A 15000-nucleotide genomic window follows, 5' to 3' on the forward strand; every position below is an offset into this window, starting at 1 on the left:
ACACCAAGAGTTCCTCAAAGCAAACTCTGAGGTCAAATCACAGTTATTTTACACCAGATGCCCTTACTGCTGCTAGACATGTGTTAGTCTGTTTGCGCCAATCAAGTTTTTCTCTGGAAATCTTCATTTCTGCCAAACTGTGAAATGTCTGTTTCAGACGGGGGAGTTTCCATCCTTTGGGAGGTGTGGTAGAGACTGGGCCCATTGAAAGGGCAAAGCCTGAAGCACTGTATGACACTGGAACTGGATTGCACCATCCTCTCAATGCTAATGGAATGTACTGAAATCTTACCCACCAGGCTTGTGCTTTGGGTGGCCAAGCCCACACCCCTAATGAGCCGTCGATGCACATTGCGATGGCCTGGCCAAGATGACACGTTGAACCGTTCTGAGAGCTGTCGACTCTTTTGACAGCCTCTCTTATCTCATGGGAGAAGGGGTGGGGGTAGGGGGACTGGCAGAACCCCCCCTCCTCCTCTTTCCCTCCCCTCCCATTAGTGGCATGTAGAGCTGGGTTGGTGGCTGAGAGTGAAAGATGGAGGGCAGATGCCAACCCCACCCCATCTGCCCTCACGCCATCATGTCACTCTTGCCTGTGCTGGCGATGATGCCATGTTTGTGACCTATATTTGCATCCGCAGGTTCAAGTCATCAACCTGTCCACTCCTACTGCCATGGGATACAAAAAGAGCTGTGGTCCGGTCAGTATGAATGCAATGATAAGGGACATTATGAAGGATATTAGGTGGGGCATTTCATAATCATTGTAAAGCTGGCATGCAGACCCGTAAAACATGAGAATCTCTTTAAGTAAGTACTTAAGTAAGTATATAAGTAAGTATTTAAGTATGTACTTCATCTAAGTAAGTACTTAATGATAGTAAGTATTCCTTTACACTAGTACAACGTCAACATTTGTGCTTCTCCGATCTGTGTCTCTATACTACACAAATGTACAGAGGGTGTGTATGTGTGTCAGAAGGGAACTAAATCAGAGTGTGGGGAGGATGAATAAATGATGACGAGGGGACCGGGTGCGAAAGAGTGTGCCAGTCCCGGAGAAGCGGCTGGAATGAGTAGGCACGGAAAAGTGATTAGGCAATGGAGCCACGGTGATAGGGGCTCTCTCGTCGGTCTCCGAGGAGCGCATGTATGAGCCTCTTCCCCTGGCAGACATGGCATCCTCTCAGAGCGCATCAGCTTGTGACAGTGGTGATGGCCACCCAGGAGACTCAGGCACTCAGCACACATTCAGAAAAGCTATTAGTGCGCAGATGTCCTTTGCTTTTTGCTGTCTTTTTTGCCGAAAAAACAACAACTGCTGCTGCTGCTGCACAACAACTGTGAAGAGATGTCGATGATGGCACAGAAATACAGACATCTATAAAAAGAATGTCAGAAAGTTGCGTGCAGTGTTGCTGGAGAAGAAGAAGCACCAGGGGCTGAATTAGAGTAAAATGAAAAAAAGACACACAAAAGCACTGAGTGCACAACAAATGAATCCAGAATCACCCATCATTTTATAAAATTGCCATCTCTTGCCAACCTGACACAGATTACAATTCAAGCAAGAACAACTGTAAGCAAACATGCCCGGGTTGGTTTTTAACATCAGTAGGTATGGAGCAGAGTGTGCAACTACATCAATTTGCTTATAAAACCAGGTATTCATTTAAAGATTTCTGTTCCCAGAAAGGATTGGCATAATGTAAACACTGACCTTTGGGGAAAATGACCGGTAACTTTGCTGTTTTGAAAACAAATGAAAGAAGGCACTTGCACCAAATGTCTGTAGTGTACAAAAAAGCATAGAATCAAAAATTGGTACAAATGGACGTGCACACCTCAATGTTCTAACATATATGCCATTTATACCAAGACTCTTCAAGCATTTGGGTATTCTTGGTTGGTTAAGATCTTACACAGTCACACACTTCTAGTGATCTGTTATAATGATTATTCAACAACATTTAATCACTGAAAATATGGGAATACATGGTATGTACCCTTAGCTAGCTAGCTAATTAGTTAGCTAAGCATATAGCAAAATGCTATCGCTGGATAACCAAAGTGCACAGGTCCTCGTCTGTGCGGCCTCAGCCCTCCTCTCCTCTGGCCTCTCCTCCATTGCCTCCTTCTCTTTCCCCCTCTACATCACTCTTTCTATGCACACTGGCCAGCACTCTGCTAATACAGCCCCTCTTGAGATGGGGGGGGGCGGGGGGGGGGGGGGCAGTTGATAAAGTGGGATGAAGAGGGTTGAGGGCAGCAGGAGGAGAGGGGGGGTGGGGGGGGGGGGGGGCGAGAAGGAGGGAGCTTGCCTGTCGCGAAGCCTCGTCACAATCAGGGCGTGAAATGCAGAAAAAGCTCCCAGCCAGGAGGCCTTATGTTTACTCCTCTATACTGTTCATTTGACATTTAGTAGTAAATTATTATTGCAGCCTTGCCCAAGGGCAGTCCCTCCCCTGTGTGGTGACTGGTGCGAGTGCTGGGCACTTTTGATTCTTCACAGATAACGATGAGGGAAGTGTGTCACAGGAATGCATTCACATGCAGGACTGAAGGCGCCTGGTCCGTGTGGTCAGGAAATGCTCAAGACCCTGACCTGGTTTTGACCACGTAGAGCTTTTCCAGACAAGCCTGACGCGTCGCCCTGCGTTTTAATGCGTTAAGTACCCGTGAGGCTGCTCCGCTCTAAATAGATAAGGCCTCTGGGCTTCACACCTGATGCATAAACCATCCAGCGGTTCTTATAACCGATCAAATGATCATTTAATGAGGTGGATTTAGGTTGAAAAAGAGGAGCTAAAAGGTGATGACATGGGCTTTCCCGACTGAGGGCGTCTGATTACATTGACATTTGGTGGCTGCGGGCATTTGGACCTGTTTGGTGTAGAGAGAGGGCTTTCAGCACCCCACCCTGTCTGCCTTTCGCACATACCAGGCGTGGGTTAAGCTGGCTGAACGCTTTTTAATTACAGGCAGGGGCTGGTGGTGGTGGTGGTGCAGGAGGTGGTGGAGGCGGCAGCAGTGGCTTCACATCTGGGGCACAGAAAGCAGAGGCAATGTGACAGCCCCTCACGTCTGTCTCATCCACTCTCGTCTCATCTCATCTCATCTTGTCTTGTCTCCTTCGCACCCTTGTGGTGCAACGGCAGCGGCTGAGAGATGGGCGTCGGGGATGGGGTGGGGTAGGGTGGGGTGGGGTGGGGTGGGGTGGGGTGGGGGGGGAGATTGACAGAAGACACGGAGCTCTCGCTGTGTGGCATCGACAAGGCCTGTTGCCCCGGCCTCTTCTTCTCCTATCACGCTGGGGCTGCCAGCTGAGTGCCGCGGCTCAAACCTGAGACACAACAGAGGCTCTCCGTCAGGAAAACAGCATGCAGCCGGGAGACTCCGGGGAGATGCCCAGATTCTCCCTGCCAACATCAGCCATCAGAGCCGAAGGCACAGCGCACGCAGGCACCATTCCAAAGAGCTCTACGGTGGCACTGCCTCAGTCTGTGAAAGAATCGATACGAAATCCACCACGCTGGGACACGGCTGGAAGGAAAGAATGAAACGCCCTGGGTGCTAAAGTGAACACTGTTGAGTGAGACACGTGGAGTTGTCCGGAAAGTTCCGCAGACATATGCGGTTATGTGTGCCCGCCCTGTGCGTGCAGGAGTGTTCTAGTCATCCTGTGTTAGTACAGCAAAGCGCTATTTACAGACCGTTCCTTAAAGGCATGAAAAAAAAAATAAAGCCGCTATCCAACCACTCACCAATACTCAACTCCTCACCTCTGGAATGCACCTCCGTCTGAGGAGCTGTGAAGGAGAAGTGGTGCCCATAAGCATCCCGTCTCTCTCCAGAGGACTCGGGCCCCACTTACAGCACTCACTCACCCACTCTGGACCCAGTAGCACCCGGCCTTAGCCGGAGTGGGAAGTGGAGCAAGTGTCCTGAAGTCTGCTCAATAATGGATGAGGCCAGGGTAAACAAATAGGGCAGGAGAAATTAAGCAGAGTTAATTATTCAGCAGGCACCAATGCACTCGGACAGGGCCAGATTTGCTCCAATAACAGGGCAGGGCAAGGCCTTCGATTGGAAACGCTCTGGACGGAGCCACCGCGCTCGTACTCCTTTTTCCTGGCCGTGACACGGGTCTCGGTTGCTCAGAGAGAGTCGCGGTGGCTCAGCTTGCAGCCACTGAACAAGACCACATGTCAGTCACAAGCCCCCCTTGGGCTCGAGCCAAGAGCTAGGCTCGAGGAGGAGCTTTCACTCATGTGTCGCTGTGGGAAAGGGGGTGAGAGAGACACGTTACCGTGGTTCGGCAGCTGTTGAACGTGACATCTGTGGTGGGTGGCAGTCATACAGTGGCAGTTTTTTCATCATATACGGTAGCTCTTGGTTTTAGTGATGGAGGATTTTCTTTTTCAGGTCTCAAGAGATTAAGAGATTGTCCAGTGCATCATTCATTTGCATGTGAAACAATAATGCACCACAGAATGTACACTTGAAGAATAACAAAGACCAAGGAAAACATCAATAAATCAGTCAGTCACCAAACATTGTTAATATATAGAAAATAAAAACATATGTAAAACATTTCAAATCATACTGACCCTTTACACCTCAAAATTCTCAAGACATTATCTATTTAACCCAGCACATCACAACATCTACAGTATAAGAACATAGCGGCTCCATGAATGCAAAAAACCACGCAACCACCAAGTGAGCAAATAGACTTGAAAGAGGTGTTAATCCTGCCTAGGTCACTCACTCAGCGTGTTTTTAGTGCACTTCTCCGCTAGCCATTGTCTGCGTGAACATGACTGCATAATAAAGACCCTTCAGTGCCTCTTCTAGCGATAAAGAGCGTGACAGAGCATTTTCAGCCATAACTCCTTACCTCGGCACCAAGGTCTGCCTCAATGGATGCCATTAAGAACGTAAAGAATGTAAAGATTCACACTGTGAGCAACAAGGAGGCTGAACAAGAGGAACACAGCGGTGAAGGTCACTGGGTTAAGTGACTCACAGCGGAAGTACCGATGGCCATTTATTACTGAGCAGGGGTGCTACCTAATAATAAATAAAGAAGTGCTGATATGTTCAACGGTTCCAGCCAGCTGTCATTTCCAGTTGTTCTTAATTAGACAAGGCTACAGCAAAAGAAAAGTAACCCTGCATGATAATTAGTTTTACGTTGGCTACAGTTTACATGATGTTTGTAAATAAAAGAGGTAGCAAGAAGGCTCAGGCCTTGGGCTCCGTAAAGCGCTTTGAGACAATTTTGTTAATGCTGCTATATAAATTCATCAGATTTAATTTAATTGAATTGAACTGAATTGCTATTGTCAGTTTGCAGACTTTGTCTTCTTGTCTCTTCAGTATTTCTGTGTATCAGGTCATTGACATTGGCAGTAGATTGGATGATTGTGTTCCTGTTTGTACCCTGCAGCTCAGACACAGACGATGGGGAGACGGGCCACTGGCTCCCAGGGCAGAGGCCGAGGGTGTGGGGAGGAGCAAGGTGCAGGCCCAGCCGTCTCCGCCACCGCGGAAGTAACCAGGGATGGCTGGGAGGGGGCCCATTAAGTTTATGGCACAAGTGGAGAGAGAGAGAGAGAGAAGTGGAGAGACAGAGTGGAGAGAGAGAGAGAGAGAGAGAGAGAGAGAGAGAGACAGTGGAGAGAGAGAGAGAGAGAGAGCCTGGAGCCTTGGGTCATCTTGAAATGATCCTGATTGGGGAAGATAAGACGCTCAGAAGAAACATCATGCCATAAAGTGGGAGTGTGGCTTATCTAAGCAGTTAAGTGTGTTTGTTGAACTATGTGTGTTTCTGTCATTCAGGAGGCTCTGCGTTTGTTGTGCGTGCGTGTGTGTGTGTGTGTGTGTGTGTGTGTGTGTGTGTGTGTGTGCATGTGTGAGTAAGTGTGTTTTCATTGCATGTGTGTCTATGTACAGTGTCTGTCTGCATGTGTCAAATTTGTGTTCTATGGCCGTGTGAACAGATGTGTGTGTATGTGTGTGTGTGTGTGTGTGTGTGTGTGTGTGTGTGTGTGTTTGTGTGTGTGCGTGTGTGTTAATGTGTCTGAGTTCTAAGGATAGGGAGAATTATAAATATGTGTCTAGGCCCTTTGCTGATGTTTGTGTGTGTGTGTGTGTGTGTGTGTGTGTGTGTGTGTGTGTGTGTGTGTGTGTGTGTGTGTGTGTGGTCATGTGTGCGAAGTACAATATTTTCCGCTGCTTTCTTCCTCTGGGCCTAATGAGTGAACACAGTTGATCCATACACAGTGCGGTCACTCTCCCCTCCAGCAACTATCAACCTATGTCTCCGCGTTCATCACTTCACAGTGTCTCCTCATCTGTTTCTTTTGCGTATTGTATTACATCTCCCTGTCAGAGGCACAGTTCTGTGAATTGACTCCTCCCGCGGTCGATTCATTCTCAGCAGCATCCTGCTTGACCTCAGGGCAGTTAGCCTAGCATGGAGACATCTATCACTAGCATATCACTTGAATTCAGACCAGCAGGTTGCTCACATGATCGGTGTAGTATGGGGAAGGTGCACAAAGAGATGTCCTCTATGAATGGCTCACGGACGAGCACCCAGGAAAGGATGGACAGTCAGTTTTGCTGCTAGTGTGCACCAACAGTGTCGGTGAAGAGAAGACTGACGGTGCTAGATGGTAATGGTTTAGGATATTACTAAAATGCTACCTGGAAACTTTATGGTATGTCTTTGTTTTGAAATTAGGAGCTCTAGAGAGGAAACGAGGTTCTCCAATTTTCCTTTCGAGAACACCTCAGAAGGTCCTGAATTGTGAAGAAACGTATAACTATAACTCCTGTTCTCATTGAGTACTCTTACTGTGTGTAAAAGGTTCAAGATGTTTGTAATAGATAGTGAAATAGTTGAGGAATGGTGATTGTAATGATGTTTTCTGTCTTTCTTTCTTTCTTTCTTGCTTTCTTCAAACAGTCTACAGGACCAATTCCAGAGCTGCCCCACCCACAGTTTCAGAGCTGACCGGGGAAGCACCTCACCCGGGGCCTGCACGCTCAAGATTTAGAGTCGGGTCTTCCCTGAGCAGGGAGATCCAGTTTCACCCCCGTCAGGCCCGCACGGCTCTCCTCCACTTGACCCCGCCGATTCCGACTCAACGTTGGCCTTTTTAAAAAGAAAAAAAAGGGATTTCACACCACATCTGTGGGAGTTGTGTCGCCCACCCCCCTTGGGGTTGGCTGTTACCCCCCCAACCACCTTTTTCCAGCTGTTTTGTTTTTCATTCAGTGTCACGTGTTAATGGCCATGCTGCTATATGACCCTTGGTACAAGAGACCCATTTGATGGCTCTCGACCCTGCTTTGCATAAGAGCAGCCCTGAAACATGTTGCGTTTGACCCGCACGTCTCTTTAGGTTGAACCATGGCACTTGAGGAAACCGCTGCACGGAACCGTGAGTTTGACTCCGAATTCCCAGGTGATCGTGTAAGCCAATTAGGAGTACTGATATGACAAATTACACTTGGGCAATAGGGAAACCAAAGAGGCACTTTTTTTGTAACAGTACATTAGAAACTGTTGAAAGCGGGTGACAAAAAGTCAGTTATGAATGAGACTAGATTGCACTGATTTGACCCCTTGTTGAAGGCAAATTTACACCTGCTCAGTTTTTCAAATAACAAAAAGAGGAGAAAATGTTTCTTTTATACTGATATGAAATAGCTTCGATAAACTGTAAGCCACTGTTGTGTGTGTGTGGGGGGGGGGGGGGGCAATCTGGCATTAGGAAATATCCAGAATGAAATGTTTCATCAGACGAGCCCTCTTTGATGGCCTTATTAAAAGCACATCAGGAAAATAAAGTTGCATACAAATTGTATTTTTGGGGTCAAACTGTCAGTGGGGATTTAGAGAATCAAAAAGAACACTGACTCCCATGTAATCCACTTTAACCATAACTAGATCAGTGTGATTTCTTTCAGATTAATCCAATATAATTATTAATTCTAATCCCACCAAAATAATCCAGCAAATACTTGTCTGAAATGCACTACAAGTCAGCAATCATTTGTGCAGTTAAATAACACGCAAATGCTCTCAACTGGTAAAAAGAAACCTGATCTTTATCTCTGAATAAAAAAAATGAACTGACCGCACAGAGCTGTCCTTGACTTCCTTCTTGTCTTACATGCATAACTGCAGCAAACACCAGAAGCAGCTCCAGTTTGAAACACGACATAAATATTATGGCATGTTGTTCTGGCTCCACTTCCTCTCTATTCTCCACTACGCCACTGTGAGTATCGGCCAACTTTTTACTTGTATTTTTTTTACAGTATTGCTTTGTCAATAGAGGAGTCAATATGCTTACGAACCTATGGGAATATGGAGCCGAGGAGCCGTAAATGAAGGAAGGGGAGAGCCGTAAAATTCCCCCGGACGGACGGACTGCAGGCAGAGATCGGCCATTGATTAATTGGCCGCCATGATCTGTGCATCATTCTGAAGGAGAAGGCGGACTGATGTATAATTATTCAGTGTCAAGTATTCTTTCTGCTCAGCTTGTGGGCTGTGGTCACTACATCAGGAAGAAGTATCTTTGTGTTAACATATAAACACGCAATGTAACATGCTACCTCTGTCCTACTTACTAACGTACACCCACACGGGCCCACACATACACACACAGACACACACAAAAGCAAACAACACAGCTCCAGCATGAATTTTTCATAACATCATGCTCAATACTAAATGCAATAAGTGTTTCTTGTAAGACGACTCCCAGGCACTTACAGCTCTTGAGCAGCCTGCGGCCGAGGTTTCCGCTCTCTGCATCGCGGCCTTGCAAGTCCACCGGTGGGTGACATCTGATGCTGCTGTGGTCCCCAAACACATGGGAGCAGTGTTTGACAGGACGCAGAGAGAGAGAGAGAGAGAGAGAGAGAGTGCGAGAGAGAGAGAGAGAATTAAAGAAGGATATGTTATGAAAAAAGTACAAAGCGTGAAAGGGTAAAAATGCGGTGATCAACACACTTAAGATACATAGAGACACAGAGAGGAAGAGGACAACAGACAAACAGACAGACAGACAGAAAGAAAGAAAGAAAGAAAGGAAGAAAGAAAGGAACGAACGAACATGCAAACAAAAGTATACACATTGACAAAAGGCAAAAACAATGAAGGCAAAAGATATGGCCATTAAGACAGAGAGAGATTGAAAGAGAAGGAGAGAAAGGGAGAGAGAGAGAGACAGGGTGGGAGGGAGAGAGAGAGACAGGGGGAGGCGAAAGGTCAGATGACACTGGTAGTGTCCCGTAGGAGCTTGCTGCTCCAGGCTTGATCCCCTCTAACCAGATCCCCCCCTCCTCCTTGCGCTGGGGAGGAACAGCGCAAATCCCCTTTTCCCCCTGCCATGATACATAAATAAGAGTAATCCGCACCACTCATCCATGCAGACAAACCCCCAACCCCAACCCCATCCCTCCCTCCATTGCTCTCTCTATCCCTTCCACCAAAAGCTACCCCAACCACTCCACCCCCCCCCCCCCCCCCCCCCCCCCCCCTCCCCTGCTCTCTCAGTTTCCTGTCGTCCACAGTCGTTTAATATCTGGCTGGTCAATAGGATACTGGTGTTCAGTATCATCCATGAGCTTAAGCTCTCCTCTGACCCCCCCCCCCAAAGCCCCATACCAAAGTGCTTTTTTATTAGGGCCTTTGTTAGATATTTCGGAGATTTTTTAATTTCCTTGGCTTTCCTGCGATGCCAACCTTCCTGCCAAACATGCTCCCTTGATGAGAGACGCAGAATAAGGACTGAAAGCACAACGGCAACAGATGGGCGAACATGGACCCGCTGATTGGTAATCAGATACGCATTGGGCCGCATCGATTCACTTAAAAGAAATCGGGCTCGGATGTCATATCGAGAGACGCAATTAATTACAGATTTCAAATTAGGGGAGGCCAAAGCGTTTGATGACTGATAAGGCCGCAAATTCATCTGCGGATTGACCAATTCCATACTATCCACCTCTGACGCTCAAGTGTTCTTTCAATGTCCGAAATGCTTTTCAACCCTGCATCAGATAATGGCAGACAATATCATTTAAGATCAATGGAGCCCTTCACTCATAGTATTGATATCTTGTCCAGTTAATGCTTCCTGTTGTTGGTTCTTGACATTGCAGATGAAATGACCGGACGTTTTGTTAATGGCAGGCAGCTTTGTAGACGGCGAGTGTTTAGTCTGGCTGTTAGCTATATTTCTCAGTGGTACTAAGGACAACCTTTTGTGGAAATGTTTTAGACAATAAAAACCACCATAAAAGTAAAATCTATCAGAGTAAATGATTAGATTTCTTTTAGGAGGGATGGTCGCTGCGGGGGAAGAAAAGTCGTAACATAAAGTTGAATGAAAAAGCAAAACTGGCACAACAATCAACTGATCTATTGTAAGTGTGTGCGTGCGAGTGTGTGTGTTTTTCTTTTTGTAAACTTAAATGACTTAAACGTTGCGCCACCAATAAAACAATGCAGTAATTAAAAGCCTGCTGAGTCTAATGGAGGGACATTGCACTCAACCCCACTGATTGCACAGGGGTCAGCAGAAAGTTTGGGAGGACATTGACGTTCAACTCACGCTTCTTGGGCACTATCGAGCGAAGGCATTAAAGTTAATTTGCAGCTGGGAGTGGCTGATGGGCAAAGAAGAAAAAAAAAAAAAACTCCACTAACTCCCGACGAGTCAATCCACCTGATTTAGAGGGGAGGCCTGGGCACTCGTAGCTCATTTGATTGACAGCGTCGTTATGGGCGTGACATGGGAGTCGCTTCAGGAGAGACGTGCTTTGAAAGACATCACGGGGGGGTTGGCGGCGTAGGCTGGTGGGTTTACAGGCCACTGTATGCCGAGCCAGTGGGCTTTCCAGCGCAGGTTGCCGGGGCCATTTCCTCACAAATGTCGGCGAGAAGGCTAGTATTGTTTTTGAATGTATACGAGTAAATCATAAATATTGGACGCAAAAGGCCTCATGTAACTACTTACCCTCCCCCATGCTCAACCAACCCCTCATCACAGTAATACACACACACACACACACACACACACACACACACACACACACACACACACACACACACACACACAAACAATTACAGCCTCTTGGACACACATACACGTACACACTGCTCATGAAAAATGTAAAGCGAGTCATGTTCCCACAAAGCCCTTTAGCAAAACGAGGCTTGATTGTAGACAATGGGGACATGGCGTGTCATAGTACCATCAAGCCTTAATTACAAAACATAGTGTTTTTGTCAGTTACACCACAGGCCCATTTAAACAGAAAAACAAGTTGAACTCCTTTAGCCCCTCTTTCATCTTCTTTAAGTTGTTTTGCATGTTTACCGCAACTCAATGTCTACTGAATGTTGGTGCCTTTTCTAGAGTTAGTAGAACAGCAGTCAGGGTGAGCCTCATCATTACCTATGCTCTTACAATAGCTGCTTGCTAAATATAGTACTGACTAAAATGACTATATACATTGTATACATTAAAACGTCATTAGAAAGAATGTTCACCATTTAATTTCTGCATACATATAGAATAGTATCAGTAAGACCATGTATTCATTTGTTTATTTACAGACATGTTTCTTCAGGAGTGACTTACTGTCCAACAAAGACAAATTCTGTCAACACATGATCTTCTGTGACGTTTAGCCCCCACTCCATACCCGCTCGTTTCAGGAGTCATTTATGATCAGAGAAAGGCGACACATCAACTGGCTGGCCAGTGTCTCGAAGCTGCCATCAAATCACAAAACACAGAGAGCAAAAAAAAAGAGGAAGAGAAAGAGATAAAGAGAAAAAGAGAGAGAGAGAGAGTAGGAGAGAAAGCCAGATAACATCACATAATCTTTTTTCTCTATAGGAGTGCCTCTGCCCCAGCGCAGATAAAAGTAAGTGTCAGGGCCTAATTGGGTTACAGTGGGCGGTGATGGATCGAGCCCTGGCTGGGGAGACGCTCGTCCGACATTAGGGTGTCTGAGATGTCAGGAGGAGTGCGCTGTCATTAATAGCTTTCCCCACGATTACTGCATTAAGTTTATTAGCAGCTGAGAAAAACTCTTCTGCAAGCACTCCCTGAGTTCGCCCTGGCCGCGAGGGCCGGGTCCATCTCGAGTGTATGAATCTGTCTCCCTCTGTCTCCCTCGCTCGCATCACTTCTTCCCTCCTAACACACCCAGGACCTCACACACACACACACACACACACGCACACACACACACACACACACGCACACACACACACACACACACACACACACACACACACACACACACGCACACACACACACACACACAATCACATGCACTCTCTCTGATAAAACACTGGGAAAAAACACATGTACCAGAGCACCTCTACCCTTCACTGTTCTAGTGTTCTACCCTTCACTGTTCTAGTGTTCTACCCTTCACTGTTCTAGTGTTCTACCCTTCACTGGCACTGTTCTAGATCTCCAATGCTGGCCCGGCAATCTGTTATTCACTTCTCAATGACCTAATAGTTCTAATGTGTGAAAATTGATTTTTAGGCATGTGTGCTCTGAATTTGTGATTTTTTTTCCCACCATTCCCGTATTTATTTATTTATTTATTTGTTGCCTCTGATTTATGTACTTGTTGTTATTAATAAACTGCCATTGATTTTGCTGTGTAGTAAAACATGTCACATCTGAGGGCTGGGGTCACAGTTTCGGACCTGTACACCAGATGGATGGATGGATGGATGGACAAACAGGGTGGGGTGTGGAGGAGGCTTTGCTGATTGTTGTTCTCATTTTAAAATCGACGGCAGGGTGGAGGAGGAGGTGGTGGAGGAGAAAGAGGAGTGTAGAATTGGAGTTGCGATTAAGACGTACGCCGGCATCACCAGAGACTGAGCTGAGAGGCTCCTTTTCTTCCAGCCAAAGGCCCCATCAGTCTTCCCCCTATTTCTCTCTCTCTTTCTCTCTCACTTTCTCTCTCTCTTTCACTCTGTCTCTGTCTCTCTCTCACTCTCAGACTGGCTTAAATGTCCACCCTGCTCTCCCTGTCCGCAGGTTTGGACGGCGGCACATATCGCAGGCTGCTCCCATGGGTTTGTGTCAGCTTTTTGTGGGCCGCTGTTCACAAGAGACAGATCTGAGAACAGCGCTGCGTCTACTTTTCTCAATCGCTTGAGTTTAAAGCTGTAATTGGGGACACTGATCCCGTGTCAGTTCTGTGGAGAGACAGTCGTAACCAGAGCCTCGTTAGCGGCCCACTGATGACTCCTCCTTCAGATGGGGGGGGGTAGGTGGTGGAGTGGGGCAGGGCAGTCTGTCTGTCAGCGCAAGTGCCCCTGCCGCTGACCCGTATTCTTGTGACGGAGACGGGGACGGGGGGAGGGGAGAATCGAGACCCCTGATCTGGTTCCACACAAGATCCTGTTGCCCCCCTCCTCCCCTCCCCCCTCCACTTGTGAGCATTGTGGGAACGCCGCCGGCCCCAATTTGTCGTACCCAGGATAGAGCAGGCAGCAAGATTTCCCCTGGGCACTCAACGGAGGGCACTGGATCCCATGTGAGCCGCCCGGCATCCGTTTTATGGATCTCTCTCTCTCTCTTTTTTCCGACACAGGTAGCTGTTTGTGTGCCCCCGGCCGGCTCAGCCCATCCGTTCACATGCAAAGGGGAGGCCGGTGGCATTTGTTGTGAAGCCAGGTATTGGCTTTCCCCTGAGGGAGAGTTCTAATTAGGTAATTGACTGACGCACAAAGCAGGTGCATGTATCTGTTACAGCGGGGCTCGACCTGTTCATTATTAAACGGTGACCCTCTTTGGCACTTGCGCCGGAGGTTCCCGAGGCGTAGGAGGGAGAGAAAGTCCCCCCCCCCCCACCAAACCCCCAACCTCACCCTGCTCCATCCATAAAGCAGTGGCCACTAGCCCCAACCCACCCCGCCCAACCCTACTCTACCCTACTGCCCTCCTCTCTCGAAACACAGCACGGCTCGTAATTACACTTGCTGCTCCAGCCAGCTTGTTTCTGCGTTTGCATCACATCGGGGCGCGATCGCTGCCTCTCGAGTTTCCTGATTCCGAAGCCCGTTTGGCGTTTGTTTTCTATCCTCCGTCCGGGGATATGATCGGCCTCGGCCGGAAAAACAAAACCTCCACAAGACAACCGTAGATCAATATCTGTCATAAGTGCGCTCGCAGATATGGTCATGCTTGAGAATAGAGGCAGTGTATTTTGGGGCTCACTGGGTTAGGTCAATTAGGCATGAATTAGCTTTTCCTGATTACACATATGGGCCAAAATTGCAGGGGGAAGCCACTCGGGACTAGCAGTTTCCCGAGTTTCATCGGTGGACTGTGCATGGGCAAAGTGAAACGTAATCTTGTATTGGTCCTTCCCACCGGAGACAACGATCCATCTAAAATGCCGCATTGTGGGTTAATCACAGGAAAAACCATGTCATTCTTCTGTTTGTGAATGGAGTCTAAGTAACGCTAAAGAAAGGAAGAAAGAAAGAAGGGAAGGAAGGAAGAAAAAACGCTAAGATGATGGAGTAGATTGATTTGATTGAGCTGTTTTGTGAACAGCTGCATTACAGAGTGAGTCATGCATGGTCAGTCAAGTACATTCAGGTCGGTCACACTATATGTGAAGGTCACATGGTCATATAATGTTATCCTGAGATACCATAGGTCATCTAATATGTGGGTACAGTGTGCAGTGCAGATTAGACATATAAATAAACATTGGTTTAAATACTCATACTAAGTTAAAAATAAGGCTATGCTGGTGTCTTGCACAGTAACCTAAACTCAATCAGAGAACTAAAAATAAGGTCTGTCTGTGGGAACAGTATCATTATGAAAACTTTTTTTATTCACACCCTATTCAGTTATCAAATGTTGCTACGGTTGCTACGTTTGCGACTAATGCCATGCTCAATTTTCACCTGAT

This window comes from Clupea harengus, chromosome 12, assembly GCF_900700415.2.
Source record: "Clupea harengus chromosome 12, Ch_v2.0.2, whole genome shotgun sequence".
In the NCBI taxonomy this organism is placed as follows: domain Eukaryota; kingdom Metazoa; phylum Chordata; class Actinopteri; order Clupeiformes; family Clupeidae; genus Clupea; species Clupea harengus.